The following is a 5,659-nucleotide window of genomic DNA, read 5'->3' as shown; positions in this document are numbered from 1 at the left end:
ATCCAAAACAAGGCAAGAAGACTTTGAAGGCCCAACATGGCATCAAAATGAACCAGAAAGACACCAAAAGGCCCAAAAACCCACAAGTTGAATTAGGAGCCCAGAACAGGCCGTTCTCGATCTAGAATAGGCTATTTCAAGCTTTTGAAATGGCCTGGAAACCCTAGGTCAAAACGGGTCATTCCCAATCCAAAATGGGTCGTTCCCAATCTGGAATGGGTTGTTTTGACCTAGTTTGTTACAGGTGTCGCAACCTGAAAAATTCTGATCTTGCGACTAATGGTATAGACTTCTAATTGAAAATCTCATTGATTAGGGAATACCCAAAAACTAGACTAATCCCGTATTAATGATTTTGAAAAATAGGTTCTTGAAGTCGCCACCAATATTTTACTCAAAACATTAGAAAAAGAAAAAGTTTTTTGAAAATTCAATAATGGCCTTGATACCCAAAATTGGGTTTGGGGGTCGGTTACGTGTAGGGAAGGTATTAAGCACCCCAACAACACCCTAAATCGGTACCCTATGATGAAGATAGTGTGATAAGAATTAAAAGTATAAATATTTAATCCCCTTTATGAATTGTTATTTACATGCTTAAATTTAAATTACTCGATTGACCCTAAAATGTCTACATGGTTTCTTTTATTATAACAATATTTAAAAATAAGAAAATAGAAAGAAAGAGAAGTGTTGACTGAAATACCTCTTGTCCGAGCTTTATTAGATCTTCAAGTATGGAGACTTTTAGGTGCTTTTTGGCTACCTAACACACTACAATGTTTCTCACAAAATCTCAAGAAGTACAGGATCAGAGAGAAAGAGAAATTTCGAGCTATAAGGAGTTCTAGACCAACTTTTCTGGCCCCTGGAGTAGTGCTCGAGTCTTCTATTTATAGACCAGTCTATTATGAGTTAAATTTGAATCTAAAATGGCCCGTTCTAGAAGCAGAACGACCCGTTCTAGATTTAAGTTTTACTCACAACAACCTGTGTTGGAATTGCCCGTTCCAAACTAGGATTTTTAAGTCTTTTTAGTAGCTTGGGACGGCCCGTTCTGGATTAGGAATGACCCATTCACTAGTGCAAAAAGAGGCTTTTACGTCACCTAAATGATGTTGGAACAAGGCACCACCGACGTTATAAAAACGCGGTGGCAGAATGGTAAATAATGGGAACTAATTTACGTCAGACAGAGGGGGGTCCGACGTAAATTATCCCATTAACGTCGGAGCACTCACTGTCCGACGTAAATTTACGTCGGACCCCACTAGTCCGACGTAAATTTACGTCAGACAGTGAGAGCTCCGACGTTAATGGGATAATTTACGTCGGGCCAACCCTCACCCGACGTAAATATGCCCCTAAAATCAAACGCGCACTCCACCTTTCATTCCCGCGCTCCCTGTTTAGAAACTAATAATCCCTTTTCTCTCAATCTCTAAGTCTCTCAGTGCGTTTGTTTCTACACTAGATGTTTGTAACTCTCTAAGTGTCTGCACATTACACGTTTGAGGTTAGTTTCTTGTCTACGCAAATTTTTTTTATTTTCAGCTATTTAGTCATCTAGAACGGCCCGTTCTGCTTGTAGAACGGCCCGTTATCCTTGCAGAACGGCCCGTTATCCTTGCAGAACGGCCCGTTCTCCTTGCAGAACGGCCCGTTCTCCTTGCAATACAGGTCGTTCTGTTTGCAGAACGGGCCGTTCTGCTTAAATTTTTTGTATTGTAAATTGTTTATATGGAACGGCCCGTTCTGATTTTAGTATGGGCTGTTCCAGATAGGTTTCTGTTTGTGTATTATTTGTTTTTTTATTAGTTATTTTGTTGCTATATTATTATTGTCTTTTTTACTTTATTTGTCTATTAAGTTAATTCATTGTTTTAATAATGAAAGTTTAATTTTTTCAGGATTATGGAGGATTCTGGGTCTGGCAGTGGAAGGAGGGAAGGTAGATCTGTCACCCGATTGTCTGGGTTGACAGCTGGACGCATTGCCAAGGAGAGGACACAGGTTGAGGTGGATCCTCGTTCTGGCAAGGCATCAGGCCCAAATGCTGCCAAGTTTAAGAGCTATTTGGGAGTCCTAGCTCGACGACATGTTTCTATTATCATTCCATCATGGGATGACGTTCAGGAAGTTGACAAGAACCTCATGTGGCAGGATATTCAGGTATATACTTTCACATCCCTTGAATATTATATAACTTAAATACATTATTTATTAATTGTTGTTATTTTCATAGCAAAATTTTGACATTCCCAACACTGAGGTCATGAGGAGGAAGATGTTATCTGCCCTGGCCACCAGGTGGAGAGACTTCAAGACTTTCTTGACACGGGAGTATGTATTTGGAGAGCGACAAAATGAGACTCCCTGTCTAAAGTACCAGATCACTGATGAGGAGTGGATGCAATTTCGTGCCACTCGATTGGACCCTTCGTGGCAGGTTAGTTATTGATAACTCTTACATTGACACAAATACTTAAGGTATATTTTAATTAATCTCATTTTCTTTTTTGTATTATTGCAGGCTAAAAGAATAGCAGCCCAAGAACGACAGGCCAAGAATGATGCACCCCATTTATTGTCAAGAGGGGGATATGAAAGAAAAAAAAAGGAAATGAAGAAGGCTAGGGCAGAGGCAGCAGGGGTTGAGTCTGCTGACCGTGTGGAGTCACCTCCCCGCCATGAGATGTGGATAGCAGCCCAGACAAAATCAGATGGGCAAATGACTTCTGAGTCTGCAAGGGTCGTTGCTGATAAAATAGTAAGTAAAAATATACAAACTAAGACTCTTCATTTCAACTCATTTAATTCATAAGTGTAGTTTAGGGTATACTTATTTTTAATATGTTGTAGGAGGGTTTAGTTGAGCAGAGCACCCAAGGCTCATTTGTTTCCGATGGTCGGGATGATATCCTCACAACGGCCATAGGAAGGCCAGAGCACGGAGGCCGTGTGCGTGGTGTTGGTGGTTCTTGGAGCCACCGAGATTTCTTTGGTGCCCGATCATCGAGGAGCACTGTTGACTCTTGCAGTCAAGAGGTTATGCAGAGAATGGAGCAGAGATTGGAGATGCAGTTTGAAGAGAAATTGAAGAATATTCAAAAACAGTTTGAACAAAAGTTTGAACTTTTGGCTCGTTCTCAGCAACAGACTGCAGTTGCTCATGATGGTGTTCGAGTCAGCACTAAAGGGAGTTGTGCTGCTCCAGATCCCTCACCGGATCAGACTCACACTGATGTACCAAACCAGTGTGAGTTATATGTTGAGGATGACCCCCCACGGTTAGTGGCTATTGGCCGAGTATTTGAGGGTGGCTCAACCATCCATGGTGTCCCTCTACAGCCAGACTGGACACGGGTTGTGGTTGACCAAGTTCAAGATGTTGCTGCTCCAGTGCCTTTGCCCAATACAGAGGTTCAACTAGTGGGGCAGGCAACCGACACATTCTTAGCTTGGCCAAAACGTTTGGTCATGCCACTTTCAGCATGGGCAAAGGTAATTATATTATTGCTCTTTTATATTCTTATAATTCTATTATTGTTTAACTAATTATGATTATTTCTTTAGGATTTTATCAATCGTGGTAAGGAGGTCATGAGAGAACCTCATGTTGATGATGCTAATATCGCAGCAGCTGAGGATGATCCCATATCTAAGCTTCTAATCATATTACCACGATTAAAGAAGAAGCCAATTCAATTGCAGTGGGACATTAGAGATTTTGGAGTTGATAGCGCTGCTGTTCCACTATACATATCTATGCCTGATGCATTAGAGATTGTTGGGGGAAACTCCATGTTAAATATTTCTATCATACAGCTGTGGGCCATGTAAGTCATATTTTCTTTTATGAGTCTAAATTTACAATAATTACATTTAACTTATAATAATTATTTGTGTTAGGTACATGGACAAATTGAGTGTGGAGCATGCACAAGCAGAAGTATATGGATTTATTGAGCCTCAATCCATCCAAAAATCAGGAAACACTCAGGTCCAGATCCAGCAATATATGCAAACATGGATGAGTGACTCAAGAAGAGATATATACATGGCTCCATACATTGACGGGTTAGTTTTTTAATTGGTTTTTTAATCATGGTAATTTTATAACTAATTTGTTTGTCATACAATGTAGGTCTCATTGGCAGTTAATGGTAATCATTCCTAAGGAATACACCGTGGTGTGGTTTTGTTCACTACATCGAAAACCAAGCCACGAAATTAAATGCCAATTACAAGGGTAATTAAATTTTTTTCATTATGTTTTAAAACTGTAATTATATATATTGGCTAACATTTGTTTTTATTTCAATTAATTAGAATCGTGTCTGGAGTTAATATTTTAAGTGAAAGAGCCAGATCATCAAAGTCATTGCATTTCATATACCCTAAGGTTAGCAAATTAATTCATATAGTCAATAATATTTAAATTTATTGACTTTGGAAATAATAGTTATTTGTTTCTCATTTTAGTGTAATAGGCAACAAGACTCGTTTGAATGTGGCTATTACATCATGTATTGGATGAGAGCCATAGTTTCTGCGGGTATTATTGATTCTTGGGCGCAGGTAATTCATATCAAAATTTATTTAAGTATATTTACCTTTAGGATAATTAACATTGCATATTAATGACACTTAAATTAATGTTTCAGGTCTTTCAAGATCCATCTCCATTGCCCGAAGATGAGATGCTCAAGATAAGAGAACAATGGGCAACTTTTTTTCTTCAAAGTATATCATAGTTAGATTTCTAAGTTTAGTTAGTTAGATGTTTATAGTTTGATAGTTAGTTAGTTTAGTTAGTTAGATAGCATTGACAAACATATGTTTTATATCTTTTTTAGAATAATAGGATTTACATTGTCATAATTTATGCTTTTTAAGATTTATATATTATTTTCTTTTTGTCATTCAATTTTGAAATATAATTTGAATTTCTATTCTGGACTGCCTGGTTTAGATTTGGTATTCTGGACTATATATATGCAGGTGTTGGGTATATCAAAAATTTATAAACGTTTTAAAAAAAAAACCCATAAGTTTACGTCGGACATGGCTTGTCCGACGTAAATTTACGTCAGGCCTTGCAATGGCTGACGTAAATTTACGTCGGACAAGCCATGTCCGACGTAAAATTATGGCATGCTTTTTGTCCCTTTTTACGTCAGGCTGAGATAATGTCCGACGTAAATTTACGTCGCGTTTTAGAGGCGACGTAAATTTACGTCTCCCGTATTAACGTCGGAACCTTTTCTGACGTAAAAGGCTCAAAATACCCGACGTAAAAGACCCTTTATGTACTAGTGATTTTGGATTGGGAACGACTCGTTCTAGGCTACTAAATAATCCTTATTGGACTTTGGGCCTTCTAATGTCATATCATGTCATTTATAGTCCTTTGGGAGCTCCTTTTCTTCTCGCTAGATGTCCATTTCCGTATTTGTATACCCTGGACAAAATTAGGTGTCTACAGATGCCCCTCTTTACTTGTCCTTTGGGATAACTATGTGTTCCTTTTCAAAAGGCAAGTAAAGACGTAGACATTTCGTTTGGGTCTTCTCTTTCTCTCTTTGTGCTGACACTTCTACGTTGCTTCTTTTTTATAAGTGGGTTTTCCTATATCCTTGCCCTTTAAATTAGTTGA

The 5,659-nt window shown here is 38.4% G+C and overlaps 1 long non-coding RNA gene across 1 annotated transcript; it reads left to right on the top strand.

Moving 5' to 3' along the window:
• Nucleotides 1-3,772: 3,772 nt before the first annotated feature.
• LOC145958855 (uncharacterized) lies at nucleotides 3,773-5,059 on the top strand. The gene is made up of 3 exons (XR_014434406.1): nucleotides 3,773-4,080; nucleotides 4,148-4,581; nucleotides 4,668-5,059. It is a non-coding gene; the product is annotated as an uncharacterized LOC145958855 (long non-coding RNA).
• The last annotated feature ends 600 nt before the right edge of the window (nucleotides 5,060-5,659 follow it).

This window comes from Cajanus cajan, chromosome 6, assembly GCF_000230855.2.
Source record: "Cajanus cajan strain Asha chromosome 6, NIPB_CcT2T_4, whole genome shotgun sequence".
Taxonomy (NCBI): domain Eukaryota; kingdom Viridiplantae; phylum Streptophyta; class Magnoliopsida; order Fabales; family Fabaceae; genus Cajanus; species Cajanus cajan.
The sequence above is the reverse complement of the archived record's forward strand: the minus strand, read 5'-3'. Positions and strand labels throughout refer to the sequence as shown.